Source organism: Lepeophtheirus salmonis, chromosome 6 (assembly GCF_016086655.4).
Source record: "Lepeophtheirus salmonis chromosome 6, UVic_Lsal_1.4, whole genome shotgun sequence".
Classification (NCBI taxonomy): Eukaryota; Metazoa; Arthropoda; class Copepoda; order Siphonostomatoida; family Caligidae; genus Lepeophtheirus; species Lepeophtheirus salmonis.
The window spans coordinates 18,733,123-18,751,083 of NC_052136.2; the positions used below are offsets into that span (position 1 = coordinate 18,733,123).

Here is a 17,961-nt window from a genome sequence, read left to right on the forward strand (position 1 = left end):
GTAGAGTTACAATCTCTCACATTTATCTTCCCAATAAAATCTTCAAAACATTTAAATTAACTCTTCAAAACCTTTTGTATCCAATATCTTGAAGAAAAGTAAAGAAACTTTATTCACTTTTTGCTAAAAAAATATGCATGATATTTTACAATTGTGATGCAGATTTTGTGGCTATAGCTTTTTCATGTCAACAAAAGGCTATTTGCATGTGTACTTCGTCTCTCTTACATTTAATATTCTGTAGGTCTAAAGAGGCTAGAGACGAAATTTATTTGTTAGGAATTGGCAACTTGTGAGTGCTTTTCCTAAGCTCTTGTCATTATTATTTAACTCCTTAGTAGTGAACTTATTTCTCTATTACTTATAAGATATCATTGATAGATACGATACCGGATTGAACAACTGCATGCGCTCATAAAAATAGGAGAGTAGCCCTTCGGATTCATTGCAGACCCATAATTGTTTAAATTGAAGAGATAACACTAAGAATAAACTAACTACTATTGCATGAAAGATAAAGATTTAAATACTGATAATTGTTACTTCTTGTTGGACTCAAAATAGAATTGAGGATTAACATCGAAGTAATGAATTAAAATATAAATCGTCAATATAATAGGCACTGCTATGAATAAGTCTTTTGTACCATTAACCAAGCAAGTCTACACATGTTTTATATATAACAAGGGTGCCGAACTCATTTTGTCTTGGGGGCCGAATACAGCTTTATCAGATCTCTAGTGGGCCAGTCAGTAAAATCATTACTGATGAGTATACAAAAAAAAATATACAGATGGAAATGGGTTTGGAAGGAATTCAATTATGAAAGGAATTTATTTAATTTATATTCTAATGGCCGCCACATCTTTTACATTATTCATAAAGTATACAAAATACCTTCCTCCTACGACATTCCCTAAAAAAAAAAACAGGCAAAGGATGAAATGTTTATCCATGAAAGGATGTACATAATATTTTCATATTGTACATGCACCGAGTGGAAACTGAATATTTATTATTGCTGAGACTCGTTCAAGCACCCAATTTTTATTTCGATTCGGTCTTATATGATTTTTCTGGACCAAATCCCGGTCTCAGACCGTGGACCGATTTTTACAGTCTCAAACTGTAGACCGATTTTGATTCGGTCTCACTTTATGGATCACTTTTTTTCGGTATATCATGAAGTACCATTTTTTTTTCTAGATCAACTGTCATTCATTTTTTTTTCCAAGAAAATCTCAAAAGTACACGATCATTTCTAGTACAAATCTTTATACTTGTATAAGACGACAATATCAAAATATATCCAAGTTATCTCTGTTCAAACTTCTTATAGCGTCTTTTACTTGAAAAAACATGCCAAGTTATAAACAATTCATTTTTAAAATCGGTCTAGACCGATTTTTTTTAGACTGAACTAGACCAAATTTTTCCTTTGCGCCGATCCAGTTCGAATTTTTATATGAAACCGGTGCAAACTGAGCTTTTTTGTTGGACCAAACTAATTTGGTCCAACAAAAGTATTACAGTCTCAGACCGGTCTAGGATTTCCAGACCGAACCCCAACACTAATATTAATACAGTCTAACACATGGCCTGAAAATTCCCAGGCTTAATAAAGGAAACTTGTTTTTTCTGTTCAAAAATGAGTTTTTTTTTAAATATTTTTTTATTCCCTTTTTGAAGCAGTCAGGGGCGTCTGTAATGGGTGGGCTGGAAAGGCTGAAGCTTTTCTAAATTAAGGAATTTTTTTAAATTTTGCTAGAAAATTAAATATATGCAATTTAATTTAATTTTTCAATTTTTTTTCGAAATTTTTTTTGATATTTTCTCCAAAAAAATTGAATATTTGGACATTATTTTTTGAAATAAAATTCAAAACATTCATTTTTTTGTGAATATCATTGAGTTTTTATGATTTTTTTCCAAAAAAAAAAAAAAAAAAGGTTTTTTGTGAATTACTGCTATTTAAAAAAAAAATTCTAAAAATTTTAATTGTTTGTTAACTGTTGTAGATTTCAGAATCTATTTTATTTTTGGACTTTTTTTCAAAAAAATAACAACCCCGCCCCCACCCCCGAAGAAAAAAATATTCCTGTGCAACCCCTTAGGAGTCCCCATAGCACTTTTCAAGCCATTGCTTAGCTAAATTGGTTTTTTTTCCTCCAACATGAAGGAGTGTAAATTTATAAAACAAAATAGTTTTTTATCCAATACTTTATAAATAAAAAGTAGCATATCACTTAGCTCAATAACTCAAAAAACGAAAGAACATTTTACCATTCAATTTTAACAACTCTATTTTTAAGGTTTGTAATAACTGAAAATGAGTTGAATTGAAGAAAAAAACACTCTCTATGTGTGGAGAACGGGAATTTTTCATCCTATGTATTTTGATACAAAAATAACATAATTTGCTTGAAAAATATTCCCATTACTCTCAGCTATTTCGATTTATTTTTTGGATTCGAAAAAATTGTTTATAGAATTTTTTTTGTTACAATTTTTTGAAAGGGATAAAATTTGAAGAAATAACTTTCAATTTATTTTTAGTCTTACATGGTTCAAAGGAATACAAATGGGATGGTGGGTTATAAGTTATTGAGGGGGATAATTTTAAACTATGATATTTATTTTGACATACACTCTTAACTTTTTTTTATTTCATGATGTTGAAATTAAAAAAACTATTATAAAAAAATCACAAATTGAACTTATCCTCAAATTCTGACAATTTAATTTTTTTAGGGAAGACACAAATTTTATGTTTAGATCATAATAAAAATTCCACAGAAGTGTGGGGGAGGGGGAATGGTATAGTTCAGATCATATACGTACCAGAGCTCTGAAATTAGGGAGGTCATAGCCTATTTTATACCCGACGACCACATAAGGGCGACAATACATATACTGAGTGATCAAAAAAGCAAGTTTTTAACCGCCTGGTATATTTTTGTGAGTTTATGTGTTGAAATTACAAAAAGAACAACTCATTTAAATATGAATCAGTTTAATTGTTGATAAAATCAAAAATGTTATTATATTTTACACATTTTTCCTGCAACACTAAATTATGCAACCAACATACATTCAGAATTATGAGGAAGCAAATGCTCACAAACCTCATTTTATTTTACAAATTCGAGGATTATCTTCTCCATCTTATGTGCCTCAATAAAATTAGTGGTTTTACGATCAATGTTCAAAATTCCTAATTCCTTGAGACGATCCTCATTGAATCCGTTCCTCAGATATATTTTTATACGACGAAGGGGTGGGAATGATTGTCTTGCTGAACAGAAAGTTTCTGGTATAGAGGCAAGATTATTTGCTGTTGCCTTGTAGAAAGGCAGAATATACCCGATGCCGTCATCATGTATCCATTTGACAAGTTTGTGTGTAGCAGTAAGTAGATCTTCCATACCATTCATGCTGATTGCTGTAGAAACAGTTTTTCTGTTGCTTAGTAGACTAGATTTATCAAAAAAATGAGACCGACGCCAGGGGCCGTGAGGTCCTTTATGTCCCTTGCGGTACGTTTATGGTTCTGGTTCCACTGCTCCACTTTTCCATAACGTTCTCTAATAGCCATCATCTCCACATACAGCCAAAATGGATATGGTCTCTCCTCTGACTTCTCCCAGTAACTGATATTTTAGCCAATTATTACCTTCTCTTCCTTTGCCATCCTTCCTTTCAATTCTCTTGTACTCCTCCAAGAAAATTTACAATACAAATAGTCTTTTTGACCACTCCGATTACTTTAAGCAATTTCACTACTCAAATATTTCATCATTGACTGATAGTATTGAAGTATTCTTCTTATAGAAAGTAACAGAGGATGTATTCCAGATTCAATTTAATCCGAATCTCTTCAAGTCTTCTGAACGTGATTGCTCTTGTAAAACGGGGAAAAGGACAGACTCCTTTAGATAAATTGTCTTCAGAGAATAACACTAATAAAAGATGTAAACAAATCACTTTTATTCAATATGTCCTTCATTATATTCAAGGACTTTTCCACACGACCTCTAAATAAGGAACATTCCCTTGCTACCTTCGCAGGTTCAAGAATTCTGCCTGCTGAGATGATGGATCACTTTAGGGAGTTAATATATATCGTGAGTCCTGCAAGTAATACTTCCAACCTTTCTTAAAAATAGTAATTGTATAGATTTAAATTTGGGAAGCTTGAAGGCCATACCTTATATGGCCCAAATTGATTTTACAGGTGGACGATTGAAATCTGATCACATACCAGTTCAATAACTAATTAGGTTGAATGATTGAAATTAATTTTATATTTCGATATATTAGAGCATAACCATTTAGTTACAAAACAAAGCAAACTTTTGCTCTCTAGCTATGTACAACGCGAGAAAATGAAACTTGAACGTGATCGGCGAATTTTCATTGACGCACTCCAAGGAGTGATGCTTTTCCAGGACCACCGTTAACACCATCAACAAATCCAAACGTTGGAGAAGATGAAAGGCTCTGCCAAAAAGCCCGGATTGGACCCCAAAGAGTTAAAGAAAACAGACAAGTAAAATCCCTCAAGTCCATGAGGGTCCATGCCCGAGATCTCAGGATTTCAAATCCAACTATCCAGAGAGCTATGAAAAAGTGGATGGAAAGAGGCTTCTGATGGCTGGCAACCACTTTTGACAGCAGCAATGAAAGAAGCCCATCTCCTCCGTTGTAACATGAGCACTGGGACGCCATGACAGAGGGCTTCATCTGCAATGAGTGCCAGATATTCCGCCTCCTCCTGGAAGCTATCATTGCCAAAATGCGGCTACATTAATGATTAAGAAAGAATACTTATCTATTTATAGTATTAATTTTGTTATTGAATAAATTATATCTTGTTGAAAATTAAAATTCAAAGTGTTCAAATTTTAATGGAGAACTCGGTACACTCCTTTTCAACCATTAATGTGTTCTCTGGGATTTGTGTGTTGGTGCATATTTTGGAATTTGTAAGACCTACTAGTAGGCACAGTCTTCATCCAGAGTACAACAAATGTTTATAAGACATCTATCTATATATTTTTTTTGATTCTGAGGCCAACTTTATAGAAATTAGAATCCAAAACATGGCCTTCACACCCAATGTCGATCCTCAATTATACTCCGAGTTTATCAAGGATCAATCCTTTTCGTCTTTCATGCACTATTGATTACAGCTTTGGAAAATAAAAAACACCCTTTTAGGTTACAACTACAAAAAAACGCTAATTCTTCAATTATCATTTTTATTTTTTTTCATCTCTGTTCAATATTATTTCAACAACCCTTGTCTTTTCTATCCTTAAAGCCTCTTTATATCTTCGTTCTTTTGATTTATTATTGATAAATGATGTTTATTTAAGCTTCTATAGTAAACTTTAGTCAGAATTGGAGTTACATATCAACAAAGTAAGAAATGGGTATTACAAGGCAGGTATGTAAATATTCCATATATATAGCTATTTGACGGTCGTAAGTCAAGGATCTATTCTATTATTCAAGTAGAGAAAAAGAATCAAGTACAACACGGAAGTATCAAGAATATTTGCTACATATGTATAATTTATCAACAAACAGGATAGTTTAAATATAGAAAATATATTGAAGATCTCTCTTATATCGAAAAGTTAGATTATGTTTGCAAATTGACGAATTATATTATTAATTACTATACGACTCGTATTATATATTTAGTTTCGAATTATTTTATTAATGCTTTAAATAACTCTAGAATTTAGTCAAACTTGTATATAGACAACAATAAGTTGAAATATGCTCTTTTTAACCACAATGAAGATACTTACTAAGACTAACTCCCTAATCATCTTCCTAATTCCCCTTGTTCAATCGTATTCAATATACGTTTTTCCTTCTTCGGTTAGTACAATAGTTTGTTTTTTGGATTTTTAATTTTTTGGTGCATTTTCGAATGAACAATCCATACCTTAAGAAAGCTTTGAGTAACGGGTAATCCTTCTTGTTCTATGAAAAAAATCTATTTGTTAGCAAAAAACAACCTTGCCCTCCAGAACCCAGGAAATTGGTTTAACTAAATTAAATATGTAATTACGATTTATTCTAATTTAGTTATGCTACTACAAGTTTTGGGTTCACACTCTGTATATGTATATCTCCAAACACTTTTTTTGCTAATATAATATATTCACTGTTAAAATATACCTACAATTCTTTTCTTTCTCCTTGGGCAAGCCTCTTCTGTATTTCACGTCATTAGGATTGTAAATCCTGACAATTTACCGAATGTTTCAGCAGCTTAGCTGTAATTATTTTTAATTAAATTATCTGCAAATTATCTACCATTCTACTCTGAGATATACAATATCGCATAAAAGTTGCGCGTAAGGATCCTCCATTCATCAAATAACAAGAATTAAGATTGGGGAAAAAGTAATTTCGTATTTCCCACCTTTTTTTAAAAATAAGTATATCTTATTCATTATTGGTCACATTGGATAAAATGATAAGCCGTTATAATGCAATGACTATATACTACAAACTATTTGGTGCTGTATTTCGCTTAATTCATTAATAATCTTGTATCGAATATGGAGATCTCGAAGGAAGAAATTCCCCAATTTTACATTTTTACTTCCTGGAAGGGAAAAATGCGTTGAAAGCGAACAAGGAAATTTGCAATGTATATGTTGCCAATACTCTTTCGCTTGTGTTGTACAATAGGAATTTCCTTCTGGTTTTGTCGAGGTGAATGATGTACCACGTACTGGGAGGCCTGTCGTCGAAAAGGAGAGGAAATTATGGAAAATATCATTATAGACTGACATGCTATAAGTCATACCAACGCCCAGGAGCTGAACATCGATCACACACTGTTTTGAACTATTTCTAGAAGACTGGATTCAAAAAGAAACTCTAATAGGAGAGGAATCGTGTTTCATCAAGATAACGCCATGCAACACACATATTCATATTTGATGACGCACCAGAAGCTCCGGGAGCTCGGATGGGAAGTTCTTATACAACCACCCTACAGTCCACACTGTCATCACCTGACTACCACCTGTTCCTGTCTATGGCCAACACCCTTGCGTGTAAAAATTTGGCCAAAATTGAGGCTTGTGGAAATTAGTACCCCGAGTTTTTCGTGAATAGGAAAAAGGGCTTCTACAAGAATGTTATTATGAAGTTGAATTCTTGTTGGCGGTCAGTTTTTTTACAGAACAGGGAATACTTGGCATAAATGGGATGATTATAACACTTTTTATAAAGCATTGAGATAAAAATAAAAATGCGAAATTACTCTTTCCCCAACCTACAAGTCTGTTTTTGGTGTCATCACAAATAGAATCCAAAAAAGTGAAACAGATCAGTCTGAATTTTAGCAAGTAGACGTAGGATATAACCAATCATGCTTAATAGTTTCATAAATTGCATTACAGATAAATTGTCCTCATCTCAAATTCCATTTAAAATCATGACTCAAATCAAAACTAAAAAATCGAATAGGCTTAGTGACAAATTGTTTACTTTTTTATATTTTTGTAAACAATTGATAAAAGGGAAAACAAGATTATGTTATTACACGCTTCCACGTGGCCCATGAAGCAAAGGACATTGAAAATCTTCTAAATTTCCAAAATAGATAATTTGTTTTTACTGTCTATTATACTCAAACATTTTAGCATGTACGTTGAAAATCATACATTTTCTATATTCTAACCATTTCTGTTTGGATTCAAGGAATTATTTCATTTTATCATTTTGGTACAAAATGAATTACTTAATGTAAAGTAATCTATAGATTTAAAAAAAAAGGTTCATAATGAGACACTCTTTATTCAATACAAGCTAAATATGAGGAACTACGAAGGAACTAATAATATTATAACTATGTCATGAATACTCCCTCAAAAAATGTGTTCCTTCGAGGAAATTTGTGGTCGTTCATCCATGTTCACTAATAAATGAGATATTGGATTAAGAGATAGGTATGAAAAGAACAGAAGGCAATTCTATATAAAATAATTAGCTCTTTTTATAAAAAAATTAAATGATACTTGATAATTACCTTTGGAGCACTCTTTCAAGTTTCAAACCCCCAAAAAATGAAATTTTCCAACAAAAGTATCTACGTTCAGGATTCATCGCTTTTTACTAAAAATGTATTATTTGCTTATACAGTTGTTATTTACTGGATGACCTAATTCTTATTTATTTGCAAGGCTCTATTAACGAGGTTGTGAGTCTAGTATCTATCTAATTGTTAATTAACCCATAACAAACTGGATGAGCATGCTGTCTGTACCATAAAAATGATGATTTTTTTTTCCAAACGTAATTTTATCACTTACAAGTTATCAGATTTTTAAAGGATAAAGCCAGATTCTGAAAGCTTGATGGATTATGATTTATGTTATTCAATAAAATGACCTCCAAGCCTCAATTAAAGTATCTATACGATGCCGAAATCGAGAGTAGGCATTCACCACTTGGTTCTTTGGCAAAGACTGGAATTCTTTCTTGATCAGACTGATAAGTTCTTCTTTGGTGGGGTTTGTTTGGTTTGTCATTTAATCGCACTCCACACAAAAAAAAAGTTGAGCAAGAGGAAGTCGTCAATATTGTTTTGGAGCAATTTGAGACTTTTCGATACTTGGTAGGGAGCCAAGTACTGCTGCCACATGTAAGGACTCCTATTGGCAACCATATCGATCCAGGGCTTCACTATGGTCTCTAGCACGTACAGGTGGGTATAAGTGTTGCCATTGAAGCCTTGGGGAATACATGAGGAACATAACGTTGCCTTAGGAGATAACCACACCAAAAACCCTCATCCCGCATTGCAAGTTACCTCAAAATCACCTTTAGGGGCCACAAATTCCCTGCTAACTTTGAGAACGAAGGTCTCATTGAGTCCCAGAGTTCGAATATTCTTCCTATTCTCGCTCTCGACGCGGATTTCAAAAAGGGTTAAGTACCTTTTCCAAATATTTGAAACAACGAATTCGTTGCCTAAGTGCCTGTGTTTGCCCAAGATAGCGCGCCCAATAGGTGGCATTGAAAGCCTTGAAAGCATTGATGTTTCATTAAGTTGCTACAATCAAATATTTACAATTATGAATTACTTACATAGCTGGCGTCTGTCAAATAAATTTAAATAAGTGATAATTATGTGATAATCAAGAATTCCTACACTTCATCATGACTATTACAAGTATGTATAATGGGGGCCAGAGGTATTAAATAATTTATAATTATTATTGTAGTGTTCTTAAATAGTTCGATCAATAAAGAAGTTCAGCCAAAAACCGTGATACTTTTTAGTCTACGGAAATAACGGTACAACAATGAAAATCAGTCCGGACCGGTCTTTAAGAATTTTGTTGTATATATTACGGTGTTAGCTTTATTGTATCACGCAACTTTTCATAAGAAAAGAAAGATGGGGAATTAATTATTTTGTATCTATAAATCTAAAAGGACTGACGAATGAAAAAGAAAAATTTGTCAAAGATAAAATGACACCATCTATTTTTATGTTTTTGAGGTAACGACGTGGGATGAGTTTCAAAGAAAATTCATTTTGGATCAGTCTTACAAAAAAACACTCATATTTAAAGTTTATTAAAGGACAACTTTATAAACAAATTGTTGATGATGTCACGTTTTTTTCAAGCTTGTGAACATCGACCTACAATCACGTCATATGAGGTTGCAACTTGAATGTGTTGCATTAATTATATTTGTACAACCCATAAATCAGTTTAGGTAAGAAAATTGGTCCATAGATTGAGGGTGAAAAATATATTTGCATTTTGAAAAGAAATAAATTTGGGTCTACGGTCCGTACCAAAATATGGTTCCAAATTTGTCTATAAAAAATCACTTCAGGCATACCAATCAGAGGCGTCCATGGGATTATATTTAGGGAGAGCTCAATTTTAATCAATCAAAAAATCAAATATTATTTTTTTTCAAAAATTCATTACTAGTATAAAAAAATTCGCAAATCTAAAGCTATTCTCAAAAAATTGACCATTCACACTAGTATTGACAAATAAATTGCGAAATAATGTTTCATTATTAATTATTTGAATGAAACTTGCAACAAAGTCATCTTGAACAAACACAGACTGAAGGGAATCTTAGATTTTCGAAGGACAAATTCATCAGTTTAAATAATTATTAACACAATAATATTTTGACCTTTACTTTAGTAAACCCTCTCATGGAATTACGTTTTTATATATTAATCAAGATATCTACAAGTCAGATCAGCTCACCTCATTCGGACAACTAGTGGTTAGGGAGCCCTCTTTTGACTTCCCACAGCCTCTGGGTGAGAGGACGTGCAATTAAGTAACACACCTCGGGACTACCTGATATTAGGACCTACACTACGGGTATTATTGCTCTGTGCACTTTGAGCATCAACAAAAATTAGGAAAGACGTTTCTGGAGGAGTCCTTGAGAATAATCCAAGATATTTAATAAAAAGACGTCTGGATCAGTTCGGTATCACCCCCGACCACCCTTTTTTAATTAATGCAAAGTGTATTCTCCAAAACTCCTTCCCGAACTAAAAAAAAAAAGAAGTAGTTTGACTATAAACTAGCTTCAAGCTCCTTATTTACAAATAGTAAGACCTGGAATCGGCTACAAAAATATTGTACATTTTGTAAAATCGAAGCTGAATCTCCTTCATTGTATAGTTGCTCAAGGGTGGCTCCCCTCCGAAAGGGGGCTGAAAGTTTAGTGTTCAGCACTGTTGCAGTGATGTTCGTAGAGACTGGCCTGTAAAGATGGAACCGGCAGTTGATGCAAATATGAAGTTGGATGACATAATAAGAAATTTCCTACTATCAATTTATCAGCATAAACAGAGAAGTAGTAGTCCCATGCTTTCCTTAGTAAAAATATTGGAAAATTACATTGATATGAAGACTAGTAATGAAAATCATGCAAATAATTGACATTTAAAAAAAAAGAAAACGAAAATCAACATGGTAACCCTGACCATTTCAAGAATGTTTTGGAGGGGATCCGCATGTTGATTTGGGCAATGTCAAGCCATACCTCCTCTTACATGTAGACGCGAATATTCTAATTGAATAAAATAAGAGACTTGATGCTGCAATTTAATAAAATAAGAAATTAAGTACAATCATGTATTATACAGGGTGTCCACAATAAATTGGAACTATCTTAAAATTCAACCTGCTTGATAAAAATGGAATTAGGAGTGTATTTGTTAATATGAAAAAGTTAGACATGATATTAAACAATAAATTTATTCAACATGTCCTCTTCTACCATCTTCTACAGCCACCATCTTCTACATCCTGCCCCTAAAGGATTTGCATGCCCTGATGACTTCCATGGAATCGATAGCATTCCACTCCCTCGTAATGGATCCCTTAAGGGCCGCGATGCTCTTGTGGCTGACCTTACACACCTCCCTCTCCAACTTCCCCTACCAGTAGTAATCACACGGGTTGAGGTCGGTTGAGTTGAAGGGCCAGGTGTTGCGATCCCAGAATGTGATGTCGTGGGAGTTGAAGAGGTTAGTGGTCTTCATCGCGATGTGTGCGGGCGCTGAGTCTTGTTGGAATATGAACTCCCTCCCAGTGGCCGTATCCTTCATCCAGGGGATGACGCACTTCTCCATGACTTCGCAATACCTTATTGAGTTAACCCTTTCCTTGGGATTGAAGAAGAAAGGAGGCATCACCTCACCGGTGGTGCAGATGACACCCATGGGCATCACAGAGGCTGGGAACATTGTGGTGAAGACTGCAGGGACCTCTTATCTCTCCTTGGTAAGCCACCTGTCATTCTGGACGTTGTAGCTTCTGTCGACAGTCCAGTTCTTCTCGTCGGAGAAGAAGATGATTCTTCCTCCATGGCTCTTCAGGTAATTGAGGAGACGCTTACCGTTGGCGAACGTGGTGGCCTTCATGGATGCCATGAGGATGTGTTGTTTGGACATTCGTTATGACCTGTTCCCAAGGTCCTCATTCACTGCCTTGGATACCACCTGCTTGCTCACTCCACGGTTCTTGGCTAATCTGGACAGGGAAGTCCCCGGTGAAGCCTTGATGGACTTCTGGAGGCCTTCAAGCAAGCAGGGAGTGCGGATTCGATCCCTTCTCATGTTGTGGGCCTTACGGCAAACCTTCCCCTCAACCTCCCAGGTATTGAAGACCCGGTACACCGTGGTCTTAGGGCAGTTAAGAAGCTTGTAGATAGCAGAGGGCTTGTGTCCCGCGCGAGCCAATTCGAGGATGGCGTCTCTCCTTCCTTTTTCCATGATGACTATTGTTTGTTGTCAAACCAATTGTGGTGGAAGTGATAGTGTATTGTTCACGCAACCTTCTATATTAGTATGAATTAAGATAATTCCGTATCTGAAATATAAAATAAGATATGATGATTACAAATTACAACCCATTTAAACACATCGAATCATTCTGAGAGAGACAAATTTGATATTTAGATATACTTTTAATCTGATAGTTGCTAAGGCTGAAGATCTTTTTTTAATAATTAAGACCGGAAGAAGTGGACTTCTATGTTCTCCTAAGAGTTAGGACCAAGCAATGACAGAGATAGTCGAAGGAAGAGATTCTAACTTGATCATCCTTCTTAAAAGATGTTCGAATTCCGAGTTCCAAGAGGGAAGGTGGTAAGAAAATTTATCCTAAGAAAAATACCAGATCTCATATGGGAGAAGAGTTGACTTTTTTTTATTAAGAGATTTATTCCCGATTAGTATTATTTTAATATTGTATTTCATTTTTGTACAAGGCACGGTATTATATTATGAATTATGATATTACTTACTATTATATATTTCGGGGAATAACGTCACGAAATAAACATTGAAATCGTACACAATATTATTACAAAGTTGCCTATTTGCTAGTACAGTTATTTTCAAAGTAAGGGTCGCGACCCAATACTGGGTAGCGGAAGAGAATGCTCTTCGTTGCTTGGAAATTTAAAATATATATTTTTTTTTGTTAGTGTTAAAATAATATTAAAGTCGGACGAATTCCTTATTTCTGGTATGACTTATTTGTTTGCCGAGTTTCATCTTACGCACAACGCACTACATGTATTTTCGAATGCAGCTAATCATACCTAACGACGTAACGTTACTGAATTCTAAATCAAAACACTGTACTGTCAGTTGGTTGTTACTAGGTAACTGACTGAGAATTGATCGTTTTGTTATCAGAAAAAGAAGTTCAGAATCAAATCCATCTACGTCAAATATAAGTGTAAGTTGCCACTCGAAACAGGAAGTTCTAATTCTACTAGTAGTACTAGTATTACTCCCAAAATTGACATCTGAACCACCAAGTAAAATTAAAAATAAATCATAGACACGACAGTATAATGATTTCTTTTTGAAATAGGGTTTCATAAATTGCACTAACGCAAATTAAGATCCTAAGCCCAGTGTATTGTGTGCAGCAAGGTGCTTGCTAACGAAAGTTTTGATACCATTAAAACTGAAAATAGATTTAAAAAGGAATCACGGGGAATTCGTGGATAAACCTATTGATTATTTTTAACGGAAGCAACGTGAGTTTAAGTTATGGGCTCAAGTTTTTAATAGCTCAAGTACCTTGAATGACAATGCCCAACTGGCTTCATATTTGGCTGCATACCGAGTGGCCAAAGAGAAAATGTCTCATACAGTGGCTGAAAAACTTATTCTTCCAGCATCTCTGGAAATGGCACGTACTATTTTCGATGACAAATTTATTTTCAACTTTGTAGGCTTTATTTAATTATTTATTATAGTTAGACAATACTTATTAATTCCAGTATATTTTCATAAAGATAACGTGTAGTACAGTGTATTGTAATAACTTTGAGTAAAAGTCTTCGGCTTATTGCCTATGAAAATATTTAATTTTTCAAAAGATATCCATCGAAGGAAGTTGTGAATTAATACCATCAAACTTGCGAATTAGACTCCTGCCAAAGACTCAAAAGTTTGCCAAGTAATATAATCAACTATTGTTTACTATGTGAGGGAAATGAACATTAAATTAATGGGCTGTTTTATAAGGATGTCACTGGGCTGCATATTCTAACTATTCATACGTAAATTATCCACTTTAAACAAAACTCTTAGATCTAAAAGATTACACCGGCCAATCTTTTTTTGCCGCTGTATCTAGAAATTCTTCACAAAACACTTTCATTACAGATGAGAAGCGATTTCGTAACCTTATTAAAGCTAAAATATTTAATGACTGAAGAAATATAACCAAAACCCTGCAAGATCTAATTGAAAATGAAACAATAAATATATTCCTACCCGATTGTTATTATATTAACACAAAAATTATATGAAAATATAGCCAAGTTCATGTTAAGATGCCCACAAAACTTTCTCGAAAGAGACGAATATAGAAAGGAGGAATGAGGAACAATGTCGGACTAGTGAAAGGGCAAGTATACATGAAACTGCACAATGAATGTCTTAGTTTTTGGCCACATTTAATTATAATTAATTTATAAAAGGATTATTTCCAAATAATATTATATAAGTTTATTATGTAAAATTCATTTAAATATTTAATATTTTAAAAAAAGTGTGTAAATTCGGTCCTTTATAAACTTTATATTTATTTTTAAAATTAAAATTCTAATTGAATTCTTTAATAAAGATAATCAAATAAAATATTAACAATTTCATAAAAAAAAGAACCATTTTAAATCATTAATCATGAGAGAATAACCACTATATATCGGTCGGTGCGATAGCCGTAAATGAAGACCTTATATCTTTCCACAATATTTATGTTGTTGTTGTAGATCTTTTGTCTATTCGCTCATTCTCTTGAGTCCTTTGGATGCGACTGGTTTTATAATAGTGGTCCCCCATCTTCACGTTGAGGTCGGAAGTTTTTCAGACCACCCTCGTAAATATGGAGAAATAACAACCTAGAGTCGTCTCCTTTTTTGATTTTTGTTAAAAATTGTTTTTATGTTGACTTAATACATTTTTAGAATTATTTCAGTCGATGAGACTATGTTTATTCCGTTAATTCGACAAAAGCAATTACTTAAGTGTATATTATTACACATATATATACAAACTTACCCACATACATTTTGTAACCACAGCTTTCAGATATAACAATTAATTAGCTCTTGAAACAACTTTTATATGAATTAAGTAATTAATGTATGTATTTAGTTGAATAAATTATCTTTGGAATGAGTAACAGTTGTCAGTTTTAAAAATACATGGAAATGAGAATGATAAGTATATTCATGCTGTGTTCAATAGATTTGTCACTTTTAAATACTCACAAATAATAGATGTATACCGTAGAGAAAGAAATACTTAGAGGCGACAAGATGTACCGTACCATTGATTGAGCAAAGAATTTGCTGACGAAGAGGGTATAATATTTTTATAAGAAAAATAATATATTTGAAGTACAGGAATGCTTTTTAAAATTTTCTGATATTTTAAAGACTTGTATAACATAAAATAACTGTCTAAGAGGTTTTGCTATTAAATATAATTTTTTTCCCCGAAAATACATATAAATAATCCATTAAATTTTAATAATTACCCTGGAACATAAAACTTTTGGAAAAATGGAGATTATAACTCTTTTAAAAGCTGGGCACACTTCCAAGTCAATCCAGAAGATTGCCAATGTCAATTGGAAAATTGTTTATAGGTGCAAAAAGAGATGGAAGGATGTAATTAAGTTGGAGAGGAGGTGAGGGAGTGGAACAACCAAAATTATGAGAACTCCAAGGTTAGTCAAGCCTGTACGTGAAAAACTTCGGCGAAATCCACAAAGATCCATGCAAAAGTTGGACCAGGATCACACTGTAAGCAGAACCACTAGATTGGTAAAGATAATATTATGGTCAAACCTTTCAATATTCAATATCCAGCTCTTGGTGTCCACTCAGTTAAAAACTGGTTAAAAAAAAAAAATGATTTGTAGGACAAGTCTATGTAGCCTCCCTCTTCACCTGACTTAAATCCTCTGGACTTTTCCATTAAGGAGAAGGTGGTTCATGCTTGTCCTTCTTTGAATAAGGATGATCTCATGGCAACCCTTGAGAAGAAATTGAACCAAACTTCAGATGATGTAGTATGTATCACTTGTAATATGGTTTGGAAGAGATCGGTTGCTGTAAAAAAGGCCAAATGTGACCAAATTGAATAAGTTCATATTTTCACTATTTATAATAGTTAAATTAAATGTTTCAAACAATTTCAATAGAATTGGACTTCATGTTATTGATTTAAAGACAATCATATGGGACAATTTTTAAAAGCCACCCTGTATTTTAAAGAAACGAACAATGCATCCTTGTTCAAATCAGAGTAAAATCGAGGATCAATATTGAAGTAATTCCTATAAATATCATTGCTAGATTCGAAGTGGGATTTGTATTTATTTCCTTGTAGCTAATTTAATGAAATGTCATGACATCTAAGCCACTCTTCTTCAAATATTCATCAAATTATCAGGGTGACAACGTTAATTTGTCCCCTCACTGCTGATGTTATACAACGTAACGATAGCTAGGCTTCTCTCCTCCATAACATTCTTCAAATTGTCATGATTACCACGTTAGTTTTCGATTTATTTTATTTTTACGTAAAGACAGGACATATTTTATGTATTACTATAGATTAGATTGGATACATTGTGTATTGAGGCTGTTTCTCTGCTAAAGGGAACATTTGACTTCATTGGACCGAATGTAGCAATAATGTATCTTGGGCGAAAAAGCATCCGGCTAACGGAACAAAGAATTGCTTTAAGAAGAAGCACTTTCAAGTCATGGAGTGGCCCAGTCAGTTTCCGGACCTAAATTCCATAGTAAAGCTTGATCAGTGGGCAAACTTACCAAATCGTAAAGGAATCAAAAACTTATTATATACAAACTGGGGATTTTAAACCCGGATAAATTATTTTACAATTTAATTCCACAAATGAATTCAGCAATCCACAAATCTTTTTCTCTTACATTTAGGGTCTATAGCGAAGTAAATCAGTCTAACCAATCCCTTCCAGCTTCAAACATACTCTCTAAGCTTGCCCTGAACCTGGCACATGCCTTGATGAGGAGCCCATCGTCAATTTTGGCTACTACCTTTACTTGTATTCGGAGGACATCTCATGGATTTTGTATTTATTCTTCTACAGTTTTGTCAGCTGAATCTCATGAGCAAACTTTCATATACATTGGGCTCAATATTGCCAAGATATTGATGCATAAGCTTGTTCCCATCTTCTATATTGTTGTATCCCTTAATTATTGAACTAATTGTTGGACATATCCTTGATATAATATTAATATTAGCATGATCTTTATATGTTCAAAATAGATAATATATATATTCTTATACAGATACACAATATTAATCAAATGTATTATATTGAATAGAATCCATTCAAATGTACGTTGTATAATGGTATTTCAAATAAGGTATAAAAAAAAGACCTTCAAATCTAATTTATTAAGTTTTCATTCAATAATACGACTATATAATTCAATATATATAATTAATAAATTTCTTATCAGGGACAGAATATTTAAAGGGAAGAATTTCAAAGACTTCTTTGAACTCATTAAAATTTTATTGTATCTTGCAATCTTTTATTAAAAAAGAAACTGAAAAAAGGCCCAAAATCACTTGGTAGTCACGAATCACATATCAAAAGGTCACCAACTAAGAAAATTCGTGGCTCAATTCATCGAAGTTTCTTAAATTTATTGGTGTATCAGTTCTTATTTAATCGGTCTATTTTAGTGTTAGAACCGGTCTTATCAGTACTTATTTAATCGGTTCATTTGAGTGGTAGGACCCTTCCTATCAGTCCTTTGGACCATTCCTTAAGACTATCAGAACTAGAACCAATTAAAAAAATAAGAAGAAAAGTTTAGTGACTGATATGTAGGATG

General features: G+C 33.4%; 1 long non-coding RNA gene across 1 annotated transcript; it reads left to right on the forward strand.

Moving 5' to 3' along the window:
• Positions 1-15,619: 15,619 nt before the first annotated feature.
• Positions 15,620-17,331, forward strand: LOC139905793 (uncharacterized). The gene is made up of 3 exons (XR_011780853.1): positions 15,620-16,396; positions 16,457-16,621; positions 16,684-17,331. It is a non-coding gene; the product is annotated as an uncharacterized lncRNA (long non-coding RNA).
• The last annotated feature ends 630 nt before the right edge of the window (positions 17,332-17,961 follow it).